Source organism: Ambystoma mexicanum, chromosome 9 (genome assembly GCF_040938575.1).
Source record: "Ambystoma mexicanum isolate Mex_15411 chromosome 9, UKY_AmexF1_1, whole genome shotgun sequence".
NCBI lineage: Eukaryota > Metazoa > Chordata > Amphibia > Caudata > Ambystomatidae > Ambystoma > Ambystoma mexicanum.
The window spans coordinates 917,977,963-917,992,624 of NC_090931.1; the positions used below are offsets into that span (position 1 = coordinate 917,977,963).

General features: G+C 47.7%; 1 protein-coding gene across 3 annotated transcripts in view; it reads left to right on the forward strand.

Annotated features, from left to right (window-relative positions):
• ZNF385B (zinc finger protein 385B) overlaps window positions 1-14,662 on the forward strand; it is a 1,357,263-nt gene that overhangs the window by 342,161 nt on the left and 1,000,440 nt on the right. The window lies entirely within an intron of this gene.

Below are 14,662 nucleotides of genomic sequence, written 5' to 3' on the forward strand. Positions count from 1 at the left end.
GCCTGGGATTTCTGCCGGCGTAACTGCTCTGTATTATCCTGACTGGGCTGGTGGAAGGAAGGAGCGTGTGCTCCTGGTCCCTGGTTTACCATCTGTTGTCTCAGGCGGAGGAGGGGCGACCAGCTTTCGTCGTGCTATATCCTCATTGTTCGCCTTTCTTAGTGTTCGTACCAGGGGCAGTCAATGCCCCCGGCGGCGGTTGTGGGTGGGGTGGGGGGAGGCAGGCGTTTAGCCAGCAGTTCTCATTACAGTGGGCTATAAAAATACATGTAATGAAGCCAGCATTGTTTGCAAGCAGACACGGGAAGGCTAATAAACGTGCAAGAGGCATGGCACATATGAAGCGCACATATCCCGAACATGAGAGCTAGAATTACCTAGGACTGCCCAATTTAGCATTCCATATTTCTGGGGAGTTTCATGCACCCTGAAGGCATCAGCTTTTTCATGTTTTTCTTGGTTTTAAAAAGTGTGGTAAACGTTGACCAATCGGGACGGTGCAAAGCAGACAGAAAGGCGATATTGAGAATTCAGGAAATGATGAAGAGAGCGGCAAGCGAAGGACAACGAGGAAGGCGCGAGGCTCATATAAAAATACATAACCGCTAGGCCGCTTCCTGGCTCCCGCCTCTGATATTCGAACCCTTCTGGGATTGCAGACTCATGCAATTCGATGTTTGAAGTTCACCTTGTTTGAAGATCATTTCTATAGTACAGGTCAGCCACTGGATGACACAGCATATCTGGAAGAACGTGAGGCAGCAAAAATTCCACGGCCTGCAAACCGACACTGCATGGAAGTAAAGGAGTCCAGGAGGCAAAGGCTGATCTAATATAACATTCATTGGACCCTTGTGACGGATCTCGTTGCTAATAGTCCACCGTCCACCAAGCGCATCAAAATAAAATCACCGGGTTCAACTGCCTGCTGTTGCACTGCTTTAGGTGGTAATTTAAGATATTGCGTGGCGTTTCCTAGTTTAATCCAATATTTTCCCACGAGTAAACCTCCGGATGCAGATAAAGTGCTGGTTTATGAGTGTCGCAAAATGCAAAGGTTTCCTATAAATATGCAGGAGCGTAGCAAGGGAGCCCGAACAAACTAAAGGGAGTTCTGGGAGGTTCGGACAACATTTTTGCTATGAAAAATTGGATAAAAAAGCTACACATTTTGCAATTGGTTTTGCAGAGTGACCCATGAAACAATCCAATAGATGCAAGTCACCAATAGTGCACAGGAGCATTTTCCAACTCATTCATGCAGCATAAAAAGCATCCTTGCCCATACACGTTCATACTGGCTGCACTAAAATATGCCAGAATTCCAATATTAGAAAATACTCGGGTTTGATTTGCCCAGAATGGCAGTAACAACACTGCAAGGAAATATGCCTGTACGATCTCTCCCAAAATATGCCTGCATCCCCACACAAGAGGATAATCCTATTGGCTTTGCCAGGAAGAAAATGACATACCACAGTAAGAAAATAGGTCCAGAATGGCTCCACCAATGTAGGCCAGCATTGCCATGCAAGACCACTCATGTTGGCTCTACCCTTGAGGCCAGTAAAAAATACCACAGTAAGAATATGTATCTAGACTACCTGCACCAATGTAAGCTAGTCAAGCCACTTAAAAACAATTATGCATGCTTTACCATTGATGCCCAGTAACAAATGCTTAGGACAAAATAGGAACATAGGCTCAGACTGGTTGCCACTGCACAAATGGATCAGCCTACCTCCCCACATCAGAGGTCTTCTCCTCTGTCTGGTACATGTATACATCATTCATTTTATTCACTCTCTCATTCAGCCGACATGCACCCATTCGGCATTCATACACTCTCTTTCAACTGCACTCAAAGCCACACAAACACTTCACGCTGCTTCCTCATTCATAAGTGCACTTATGGGCCACTGGTGGGCATTCCTGATGAATGGGTTAAATCGAAGACCGGTGATTGCAATTGGGAACTTCTTGCAAAGCCTTGATCTGGATTCACTTCATCAAAAAAAAAAAAAAAAAGGGGAAACTAACCAAGGATTTAACCCTCTTAAAAAAACAGACAATGTACATGATGAAATGTTCTTTTGTAAACACTGCTAAACACAGTTAAATACAATAAAAGAAATTTTAAAAAATAAGAGCACTTATACAGACCCCCCTGCCCCACCACCATCTGCAGGCATGCATACACAACTTCTTCATACATACATAGAAATATACATAGAGTATCTGCTCTCTGCGCCTCAGCTCAGCACCTTCACGCAACACCTGGTGGCCCACCCTGTGCCTTCTGTCAAGTACAGGCAGACACTGATTGATTGCACACAGGTGAAAGGCGGAGGGATCTGGTTTTTTATGCCCGCCTGTCTCTCCACAGGGCACGCTATACTTTTTGTTCTGTGTTCATTAACCAAGACGAACGTGCACGGTGTGGACACGCCCCTGTCACATGGGGGTACTGTTGTACATCTATAATCACATCTTTTATTAGATTTAAAGATCATCTTGTTGGACTTGCATTTGGGCGAATCACAATGTTTTTCCTGTGTGAGATTCATTATTGAAAGCTGAAAGTTCTAGAAGGTACTGCATGCCGCTAGCAGCCACCTCAGGGAACTTTGCCAGTGGTGGGAGTGGGATGGTATAATGGAAGTGCGCGTGCACACAGGTGGGTCTTGTTCGTTCCTGGGGATCCTCTGGGATCTAGTGGACTCAGGCATGTTGTGTTTCTGAATTCCCTATTGAGATAAGATATGATATGGCATTTATAACACGCCTATGCACAAGTGTTTCAAGGCGCGACCGCCTTGTGAATTCGATGGAGAAGCCTTTTGTGGCGGGTCCACAGGATCTGTGCACCAGCTAGGGCCACAGGTGAGAGTTAACCCCACTTTCCTCTTCTTTGTCCTTGTCCATAATAAATGAGGTGGTGACCAGCTCATGAAAGGCTGGACACCAACTTACCAGACTTTTTACCAGATCTCTGACCTATGGTGTGCCCCTGCCAGATGCCAAATCATCGCTCACAAGGACTCGCCATAGATATTGTATTTACTTTCTCTGTTCCTGGACAGTTTTCCTACCAGAAAAGATGAATGGTTGTGGCCTATCATTGCTGCCATGCTTGGTCCCAGATCGAATAAAAGAAAGAAAGGTGCCACACTTGAGGCTGTGCCGTGGGTTACGTTGCTCAAAAAGGGGTGGGTTCTGCTCAGGCTCTGTGTTATTGTTATTGTGCTTATACCGCACCAAAGCCTGTAGGCATCCAGGCGCCGAGAGAACAGAATATAGTGAGCAAAAACAATACCGCGGAGGTTTGCACTAACACTAATTGAAAAGGTGCGTTTTTAATTGTTTTCGGAAGGCAAGAAGATCTTCTGTCTTACGCAGGGATGCAGGCAGTGCATTCCATGTCTTAGCTCCCTATGATGCTTTTGTTTCGGAGGTTTTTCACTTGGTATCGCATCCTTTCATCCACACCAGTTATTACAATGGGGGGTTTGCTGCAGGTTTTTTTTCTCCAAAAAACGTCAATAAAATGTTTGAGGGGGAGGACAACTAAAGGGTTGGGGGGCAGGGGGCCCCATGTGGCTATCACTCACAGGTTTTGCCCCAATGTGCCTCTCCCTGCATCAGTTCTGCCCCACGTGGCTCTCACTGCTCCAGGTCTTCCCTGGAGTCACTCTCGCATCCCCAGTTCTGTTTCATGTGCCTCTCGCTACCCCATTTCTGACTCATGTGGCTCTCACTGCCCTAGTTCTTGCCCTGTGACTACATTTTTGGCTGAAATTGGCTAAAACGCCATAGAATTTACAAACACTTCTGAAGTGAAACAAATGCCCTATTCCAACACTTCAGAGACTGGTACATTGCCCCCTGTTTACTCCATGTTGCTCTTGTTATCTCAGTTCTGCCCCACGAGGCTGCCACTCAGTGGTAGAAGTGTACCGAGAAAAGTAGTGTCACTGTGGTCTCGGCAGAGGAGAGGGCAGGCAGAACCACAGTGCAACATGTGACAAGGTGTTGCGGCCGGGTCATTGCAATAGTCTGAGTAACTAGTAACTAAGGCCCCTATTACAACTTTACACTCGCACAGGGACACAAATGGACACATCCTCTATATAGAAGGGTGAATATGGTCGTAAAAAGTAGAGCAATGGTAAACAGAAAAAAATAAAAGCAGTGGAACAGCACTCCGGATCGTTCCTGCGCCTTTTGATCACTGCAGCCACTCTGCCTTTCCGCCCCACCGGCTCTTTCACTGCCCCATTTCTGCATCAAGTGCCTCTTGCTTCATCGGTTCTGCCCCATGTGGCTTTACCCTTACCAGTTCTGCAAAAATGGCTCCCTCTTCCTATGTTCTGTGAATTGTCTGAGTTTTGAGCACTGGGAACACTGGGATGCTGCGCTGATCGCGTTTTCCTTAGGGCATAGGTCCTGCGGCCGGTTCGTAGATTCCCATGGGGTCTGTGGTCATGTGTCCCAATGGTTTGAATGGAAAGAGTTGGGGTGGGAATCTATAAAGACCCAGCGCTCCGTGTATAAGATTCCTGAGTGAATCTAGTTGGTTCATTTGTAAGAACCTTAGTGGTTTGCATTGTTGTTTTTTTATTAGTGTTCAAAGTGCCGACCACGTGTTTCGACCCCACATGGGTCTTTATCAAGGCAGTTTGTGTGTGTGTGTGTATATATATATATATATATATATATATATCAGGCTGGTATGTTAAGTATTCTGTGGGCCCTGTTAGGAGCTTGAACGTGTTGTCCAGCTGAGTTGAGTAGCAAGCTATCCGGCCAGGATTGGCCTCCGCAGTCAGGATTAGCGGTCACAGTGATCTCTATCTGATCACCTATGTTCTGCGGCGTTCGTCTTTTGCTCCCGTAGATCTGTCTCGTGTTACTCACACTGCCTCAGTTCTGCCCCAGTGTCATACTCACTGTACCAGTTCTGCTCCATTGCCACTCTTAACGCACCAGTCCACCCAGATGTCACCCTCACTGCTCCAGATCTGAACAATGAGGCAGTTTGTACCCCAGCTCTGCCTCAGGTATTCCTCACTTCTGCACGTATGCTCCATGTGGCTCCCACTACCCAGTTGTACCCCTCTGGCCCAGTCCTGTCTCATGTGGCTTTCATTGCCGTGATTCTGCCCCATGCGGATACCAATGCAATGCCACAGTTCTGCCCCATGTGGAGCCAACCGCGTCATGTCACGTTCACTTCACCGAGAACTGCCCATTTCCCCCCACACAAACACGTGCAGAAATTCAATACAAACACACTTCTTTCCAGACATACCATTTTTCTACCCAGTCGCTCAGTCCCACTCTTTGCTGCCCAAGGCTCCCAGCTCCATGCACAGAACAAGCAAGCAGAGTGGGAAGTGACTGACCACATAAGTTCCCGAGTCCCGCCTCCACTAGGGCGACAGGAGGACATGGGAGTGTATAAATCAGAGACCCCGTGCCCTGCTATGCCTCACCAGCGCCACCCTCTGCCTTTTATTTAATGTGAAATGTTCGTAAGTAGTGCATCTTCTGCCATTTTGGTGGCCTTGTTGCGCATGGTTCTGGAAGAGAGTTGTAGTAGGAAGGTGACTTTAACGGCCATGGCAAAGGAACACCAGAACGTGAGTAACTGAAGGCGATGAATAAATCATACACACTGTAAATAGCCCTGGGGATACAGAAAAACGAGCAGTTTAGGCCGAGCTACAGCGTCAGACATTGTCGCCCAGAACCCTTTCAGCCTCAAACCGGTCACTTGCGTCTCGTGTCACGAATGGCAAGAGCATTTGCAATGGACCACTCCCACTTGGGGGCAGGAAGGGAAGGACCCGGATAGATCTGCCCACAGCTGGTCCCAAGGTACCAAGTGCACAGAGCTGCCAAAAAACGATAGAATGCAAGCAGCCCAAGAGAGCTCCATATCCTCATGACCAATGACACGCTCTCCATCAATCCCCATTTTGCATCCACCGTCAAATAACGCACAGTCCCATAACTTGAAGGATCAAGTAACGCGCAGTCCCATAACTTGAAGGATCAAAAGCCCAAGCGTGAGGTTCCCCCTAGGCCTGATGATCCATGAATTCAACCCGGGCAGGCACACTGCCAGTCAAGGGAGGTTCTAAAAGAGGCATCTGCGGAAGCAAACCTCACAATACTTCACCGATACCTAGACCACCCGCTGCCGAAGAAGGTCTCCTGCCAGCAGTGAAGCGACAAGGCCATAGCCCTCTAGTGTTCACAGTGGCCATGACGCATTGCATCACCCGAGTTCAGAATAAGGCCCCGCGCGTGATTATCTGACCGGAAGAAGAGGGTACTTTCCGTTAACAGGAATACACTTTTCATGAGGTCAGCTTCTAGGAGACACGAAATGATACAGGCAGGGCAATTTCTAGACAATATTGCGGCAAGGGGGAAACACCAGAATACACCGCCCCCCCCACATTCCCCTCTACTGCTATCCCACAATGCACTACCAGTCCAAAATGAACTTCGCAATTTAAATAATGTTTTATTGACTTGTACTTAAAACATAAATGCCAACATTTTACGTAGCGTCTCAGGAACGGAATGGATAATGTTGGCATGTATGTTAAAAATGAATAGGTAGATAACATATACAACACTAGTACAAACAGGAATTCATTTTCATTACCCCAGGTTTATGGCCATTGTCTAAATGAAGGGCACCCTCGTAGATGTTGCTGCCACAATGGGCCTATTGCTTCTGTGTAATCTATTTTCCCAAAAATGTTGCCCTCAATTGAAAGTACAGGATGTAAGTTAACATTTCCTGTAAAACGATGTTAACTTGATGGTACATAGTACATGACGAACATGCATGGCAACAATGGACAATCCTGAGGGTACCTGGGCATGTAATCACAGTAGCAACAAAGAAAGGATTTTCACTATACGTAAGTCAAAACAGTTGGCTTTGTTAATGCTCGTTTTCTGCCCCTGCTCATACAATTTTTTTCCACTGTAAATATCACACACGCGTGTGCACAATTGCTTCTGGACACCTGTTACAACAAACACAGGAAGTAATTCCCTTAAGCACATTCTCCTCAAACTTGAAACCTTCAATGTTTCCAACTCCTGGCCCCTCTAATAAAACTTTCAGTGCAGGTACAATCATAATGGTAACAATATTGCTTGTATTCCAAAGTACGTACTTAAACCTTTTGCTTTTGCCTCCAGTTAAACAGCATAGCTTGGCAAGGTGACTCCATGTCACCTGAACACGTGTTCTCCAGTCCTGGTCTTTCCTGTTACAGATCAACGGATTCTAGGAGGTATAGTCTTTTTTGTTTAAACTGATACAAATACCACAAAACAATGATTTTCAAAAGAAACACCCAGTGGTGTTCAGATGACAGAGACACTCATTTGATCACCCTAAAATATCCCAACACAAGAACATTTACCCTGTCACCTGCCACAAGACCATAAATGAATGCCAATTCCTCTCTTCCTCATATGTTAAGCCTCCTTCTGGCCATTTCCTTCCTTCTTTAGCCCCTGTCCCCATAGCCCCCTACTCTCGCAGGCAGTCCCAGGCCCTGTGATTGACCCAGCAAAAAGAAAAAGCCATGGATTCCGGCATGCCAATGCTATGGAATAATGATCACACGGCCAAGGTTGTGGGGAAATGTAAGGATGCACAATTTCAGAAAGAGATGCTAATTTGAGAGGTGGGAGCCCCTCCCGAAAAAAAACTGTGAGCAATGTGTTAAGCTCTTGGCTGCACCATGGGGTGTACCTGGATTTGGCCCGGGCAGGCTTCTGCCCCCTGCCTCTGCCCATGTAGTGCTGCTGCCAGTTAACGGAGGGCTCGCTTCTCTCCCAAGTGGGAGATTTAACAGACAGACACTGCTGCGCCCCGTGCTGTTGCTCGGTTTGCCCGCCCCTAGAAATGGCCCTGCATGCAGACAGTGAAAAAGAGAGCACAATGAAGTCGAACCATGAGCAGTTAGACAGCCAGTCAGCAGACAGCTTTGACTTGTCAAGTTGTGGGAATGGTAAAGTAGCCAGTGGCAAAGCTCTAAGAAAAAAAGGCCGCATTCCAGGAGGATGCAGAGCGAAAACCCAGACATACGAGTAGAAATTGAGTCACGCGCACTCTCGCAGAAACGACTGCGGCACGTGCAGAAGCATCATCCCTGGGGGGATGCCCCACATTAGACATAATGGTACTACAATGTACTTCCGTGTAAAACAAAGAGGGAGAGCATCCCGATAGTTACCAAAGAAGCAGGGAATCGGGGGTCTTATGGGATTTGTCACATCTCATAAATAAAAGATGCTTCTTCGAGTTATCCCTCTGAGTGGCTTTATTTTAGTTAAAGCGCGCGTTTAGACGTACAGAGTCATTCACGCCGGCACCTGCCAAGCATATCCGAGCGACCACCTGGGCGCGCTGTAGAGACAGCATAGGAACGCTCAAGAGCTCATACCCCTGCCAGATATAGAGAATGTGCCCGAGCCTGGGAGACATATTTATAGAAAATCTCACATAATGTGAGAAATATTTAATTTTGATCAATTCCGACACTACCTGGTTCCAATGAGCAAAGGCTTGGTTGGAGTAAAGAAAACAGCTCCTACAAGTTAGTGACACACATGCTAGGCAGCTAAGCGTGGTTTACATGACTAGGGGACCAATGCGTGTCTCCAGGCGCACAAAGGGGCTAATGCTCCTATAAGATTGAATCTAAAGAAGCTACTGGCCTTGAAAAGGACCCAGGCAGGGTTGAAACATGTGTTGCTTGTTTTTAGAAACGATGCAAGCGACGTTTCAAAACTTGGTTATGTATAAACCACATGCTTAGGAAAATCTGGCTCTGAAACTCTTAAATCCTCAGACCTTGCGCATAGATGTTATAGGTACAATGTGATATGTTCTCTCCATTATTGAGGTTGGCTGGGCACCGCCTCTCCCCACCCTGACACACGCAGCAAGGCGCTCTACTAGAAAACGTACCCTGGAATTGGATGATTCGTCACCAAGCACAGTTACTTCAAAGGTCTGAATGCCCAAATCCTGCCTAGTTTCCGAAAGATGCCTACACATACGCAAACAGAAACCATCGGGTCAGTGGCTCTTTGCATTCTCTTTCAGGGAGTTTACTGCCAAAGGAGAAACTGAAAGAGAGAATTCCCAAGGTGTTCCAGAGGAGAAGACTTGCCCAGACCCTAAATGATAGCCTTAATCCTCTGCATCTTCAGTAAAGAAGGTTCTTTTTCCCCATTTCCAATAATCCCCAGGTGAAAAGGTTGCAGGGGAAGGTCTTTGAATGATCCAGGCCCCCTGGACAGCCCAAGCCTAAACCTGAGGAAAAGATGCCTTCTCATGCCTTCGTAAGAAGGGAGCCAAAGGGTGATTGCTTCCCTTTTTAGGTGGTCTCCGTCTCAGACCTCCGGGTGAAGAAAATCATCGGGAAGAGGCATTTTCTGTAATTTTCCTCTGCTCTTTCAGAGAGAATCATGAAGCGGACAAATTGCAATGTTTCAAGTGAAACGAGAGGCTAGGAAGTTGGAAGCACAGATATCAATCCAGAAATCGGGCATGATTCTGGTAACAGAGTGACACAGAAGCAGGCATGTATAATCCATGGTCTTCATGGTTCGAGGGGGACCATCGGGCTAATGATGGGCCTACAATTCCTGAACTGCTTCATCTTTGTGGCTCGCTAACTCACTTCCAGGTGCAACATTCCTCCCTCTTAGACTTTTTATGCATCCTTCGATTTAGCCGATGTCCGTCTTCACGTCTCCATCGATGAGAGATGTCCCAGGTGCCTGCGCTTTGTGATTGGACTGCAGCATTTCTGTTACTGGTCCATGCAACTTTGGATGAGGACTGATCCTCGGGTCCATGCCTCTCCAATAGGTCTCCAGTTTCAGTATTCTAATAGCTGAAACGATTGACTCGCAGCAGGTACCTCTGCACCCCTGCTGAGCAGGCAGCTCCAGTCTGTGTGCCTCCTTCCTCAGAAGTCTCATTTCCTCATCAGCTTCGAAGAATCTCTGTCCCTTACATCTAAGCAATCTCATTTCTGTACAAGCCATGAGTGGCTGCCAAGCTAAATGTCTGTCTAGATATCTTTGCCAACTCTCTTTCAAGTGGTAGCAAAGCATTGGCTGAGGGTATGGGGGCAAAGCGTGGCATTCGAATTTATTGTACCACCCATCAGGCTTCCCCTTCGTGCTTCATAGCTTAGTCATGACCCCAAAGGGGAGTGGCTATTTCTCTTCACTTCCCCGTCTCCACGGGGGGTCACAAGAAATGCTTGTTCTTTGGGTTCGGGCTCTGCCCTGGGTTCCTTCGGGATACAGGGGCTTCAATCCAGGGAGGCCAAGAGTCATTCCTCAAACTGCAGGCAGTAGGAAAGCCAACTGTACTAAATGGTTAGGCTGGGCTGTGGCCAACAGAAGCGTTAGGGCATGCGCAGTTGCATATCTTTCGGGCCTCTCCTTTCCTCTATCCTTCATTCACCTTCATGGTAACTTTAGTGGCAAACGGCATTTTGACACAAACACAGCACAAAATATGACAGTGTCGGGCTGTCATTCCCTGCAGGGCACTGATGAGTTAGATTTCTCTTGAAGGTCCGTCTTGGGATTTTCGTGGCCAGATACAATACAGGACCACCTAGATTTCCCAAGTTAGACATGTTTTGGCATCGTCAGACGTGACATCATGGAAAATAACAATACAAAAAATGTCAGAAGTCTTTGAGACTCAAGGGCATGATTGGTAGCGACATGAAAAGAAGTGTCCACGTGTAAGCCAAAAGACAAATAACGTTGTGCTGTGCATTATATGATGGCTCAGTATTTTTCATATGTAAAAACTCTATAGATTAGTGAACCACGTGTTCATAGCAAAAGCTGCACACTAAATCACTTCTAAGGACTCACAATGTTGGCAGATCAGGCACCTAAAGATTAAATCATTTGCCCAGGATCACACCAGTTGCTTAAGTGATGAAACTAGGATTTGGGGCGAGTCTGCGATGTAAATGCTTTACCAGATAGCTTCCTGCTATAGTCCATATACAGATATCTTCAAGTATGGGTTTCAAGAGATGAAATATATTTTATAGCAATTCCCTTGAAAAGTACAGAAATCACATAAGAAACTTAACAGACTTATACATTGTTAGAGAAACATGTTCAGCAAAAAGAACGATTATAGCTTAATTTTTCGCATCCTTCATGCAAGTTTACAGTGGCAGCCCACAAAGATATGAGAGCCCAAACAAATCTGATATGGGTTTTAGAGCTGTGAAATAAAATGCAAAGTAATAGGACGGAACCTGCACGAGTCATTATTCCACACAGCATGCAAAGTTGGGGTCCCCTTCCATTTATAACACCCACCATTCCCACCAGTACTCTCCAAGCACCCTTGTATCTGGGCCATCAGCCTGTGGTCTCTTCCCATGATGCTTCCTCCTGGGAGTTGCTTGAGCCATTATTCCACACAGCATGCAGAGTTGGGGTCCCCTTCCATTTATACCCCCACCATTCCCACCAGTACTCTCCAAGCACCCTTGTATCTGGGCCATCAGCCTGTGGTCTCTTCCCATGATGCTTCCTCCTGGGAGTTGCTTGAGCCATTATTCCACACAGCATGCAGAGTCGGGGTCCCCTTCCATTTATACCCCCACCATTCCCACCAGTACTCTCCAAGCACCCTTGTATCTGGGCCATCAGCCTGTGGTCTCTTCCCATGATGCTTCCTCCTGGGAGTTGCTTGAGCCATTATTCCACACAGTATGCAGAGTTGGGGTCCCCTTCCATTTATATCACCCACCATTCCCACCAGTACTCTCCAAACACCCTTGTGTCTGGGCCTTCAGCCTGTGGTCTCTTCCCATGATGCTTCCAAGCTGGAAGCTACTTGAACCATTATTCCACACAGCATGCAAAGTTGGGGCCCCCGTCCATTTATAACACCCACCATTCCCACCAGTACTCTCCAAGCACCCTTGTGTCTGGGCCATCAGCCTGTGGTCTCTTCCCATGAAGATTCCTCGTGGGAAGCTGCTTGAGCCATTGTTCCACACCGCATGAAAAGTTGGGGTCCCCTTCCATTTATATCACCCACCATTCCCACCAGTACTCTCCAAGCACCCTTGTGTCTGGACCATCAGCCTGTGGTCTCTTCCCATGAAGCTTCCTCGCGGGAAGCTGCTTGAGCCATTGTTCCACACTGCATGCAAAGTTGGGGTCCCCTTCCATTTATATCACCCACCATTCCCACCAGTACTCTCCAAGCACCCTTGTGTCTGGGCCATCAGCCTGTGGTCTCTTCCCATGATGCTTCCTCCTGGGAGTTGCTTGAGACATTATTCCACACAGCATGCAGAGTTGGGGTCCCCCTCTATCACCCACTATGCACAGCATCCTTGTGTCTGGGCCATCAGCCTGTGTTCTCTTCCTGTAATGCTTCCTCGCTGGAAGCGGAGGTGCTCCACAGTTGTTTGAACTATTACACGAAGAAGTGTGAAGTCCGAAGTGGGAAGCCTTTTGACAGCTGATCCTGATTCAGCGAGGTAAGTCTGGACTTTGGAAACAGAATAAGTTCCCTATTTGGGACTTTGGCCCAACCCAGACCAGCTTTGTGTGGGACACAACCCCTGAAACGTAAATCCTGGAAAATAAGGGACTGTTGGCCACTCTAGCAGGCAGCCTTCATGGTTCCGCAAGGTTGCCTACCTATTCTCCAGGGCTGGGCTGTCCTCCTCTGGATATATAGCTTGGTGACAATGACTTAGCTCAACCCCTGGGGTTTTGGGGGGGGCAGAAAGGGGTGGAGGCAGATAAACTTGTTTTGACAAGAAGTGCATCTACTGGGGTTTTGTGTGCAAACATTTCTTCTATCCTTAATCGGCAAAATGCATCACTGTGGTGAACTTTTACTTTACTTTAAGAGATATATTACGTGCATCCATGGACCCTGGGGCTTGAGGGCGCGACAAGACATATACAACATAAAAACAAGTAGGCCCTGGGGAATCCTATATTCGAAAAAGGCTGCCTATGTGAACAGATAGTTTTTCAGTTTCTTTTTAAATGTTTCAGTGTATTCCAGGCTTCTCAGCTCTGGAGGCAACTTATTCCATGCTTTCGGGGCAATTGCCGAGAAGCCTGTGTTGGACACTTTAACAGTACAGCATTTGGGAGGGGTGAGAAGATTCTGATTATTAGATCTTAATAATCTGTCATAGGATCTTGTGACCAGTAGTTGTTGTAGATATCCTGGCATCTTACCCGATCTACACCTCTGAACAATGGTTAGGATTCGAAAACAGATCCTCGCTTCAATCGGTAGCCAGTGTAGCGAGTGTCTGGCCGAAGTGACATGGTCCCTGCGTTTGAGCCCCAATGTCGGTCATTACAAGTGAGGCGGTAAGGGGTTAACAGCGCCGGTAAAGGTGCCGGAGCCGTCAACCCCTTACCGCCTCATTACGGGTCTGCTTGAGGGAACCTGCTAAGAGCCCCTGGTTTTACCAGGCGCCCTTAGCGGGTCCCGCGAGCAGACCTGGGTGCTAACAACGGGCCCTGTTAGCACCCTCACCATTCCCATTGAGCCCTATGGGGGCTCAAATGGGAATGGGGATCTACCAGGTCCGGGTTCCTTGAATCAGGAATTACTGGGCCTTCCAAGGTTGGAATGGCCCGGTAATTCCTCATTTAAGGAACCCGGTAAGGGGGTAGCCATGCCGCTATTAGCGGCATGGTTACCTCCTACCGTGTAATGACCCCCAATGTCATTCATAGGGAACCGACTCAGCAGGGCTTTCCCCCCTTGTGAAGTCCCCTCCATTCCCTGGAATTGCTTGGGGAAATGTTCAGGAAGCTTAGATCTCATCTCCTGGACTGGTTTACGGACAGGGAGAATGCTCAGAGACATTTATTCTTTTCCAGTTTCCTAATGGGGACACCTGGGAATGGATGCCTTGTCGCAGTCCTGGCTGGCACAGCCTGCCTATCCATGCCCTCGCTTCCTTCTGACTCCCAGAGGAGTGGGTGCAGCGCAGGAATGCGGGTGGTTCTACCCGAGGAGCAGGTTCTTTCTAGGGTGACAGATGCCTGTAGCTTCATCGTGCCTTTTGCCTACTCTTCCACCCAGAGTGCTGCAGGTCAGAAAGGGACGGTTCAGAAACTAAATGGTTGGGTCTTGAAAGGCAGGGACTTGCCAGGGGATTAGCCGCTTCAATCCAACAAGCGAAAAGACCCTCTGCTATGGCTTCTTACAGAAAGTACTGGGGAACCCCGCATAAGTGTTGCAGTCAGCCAGGGGGTTCTCTTTATTGTTCTTCCCTGCACACAAATATTTAAGTTCCTCTACCACAGATTTTCCTTAGGGCTGACAGTTTACACCCTTTGAAGGCAGCAGGCTGCCTTTATGGGATCCGGCGACCCTCGGCTTTTAGGTCTTGTGTGCTTTGCTTCTGGTGCCTTCTCGGGCACGTCCACCTGCCCGGCCCTTCTAATCGGGCGGCTCCCACCTGTTTGGGGCTGGCAAATGGAATGTACCTGAAAGTAGTCAAAGCATGACCAGTCTCGGGCATCCAACCAGGGGGCTGTGCGACAAGCAACGCAAGCCGCCCTGTGCCCGGGC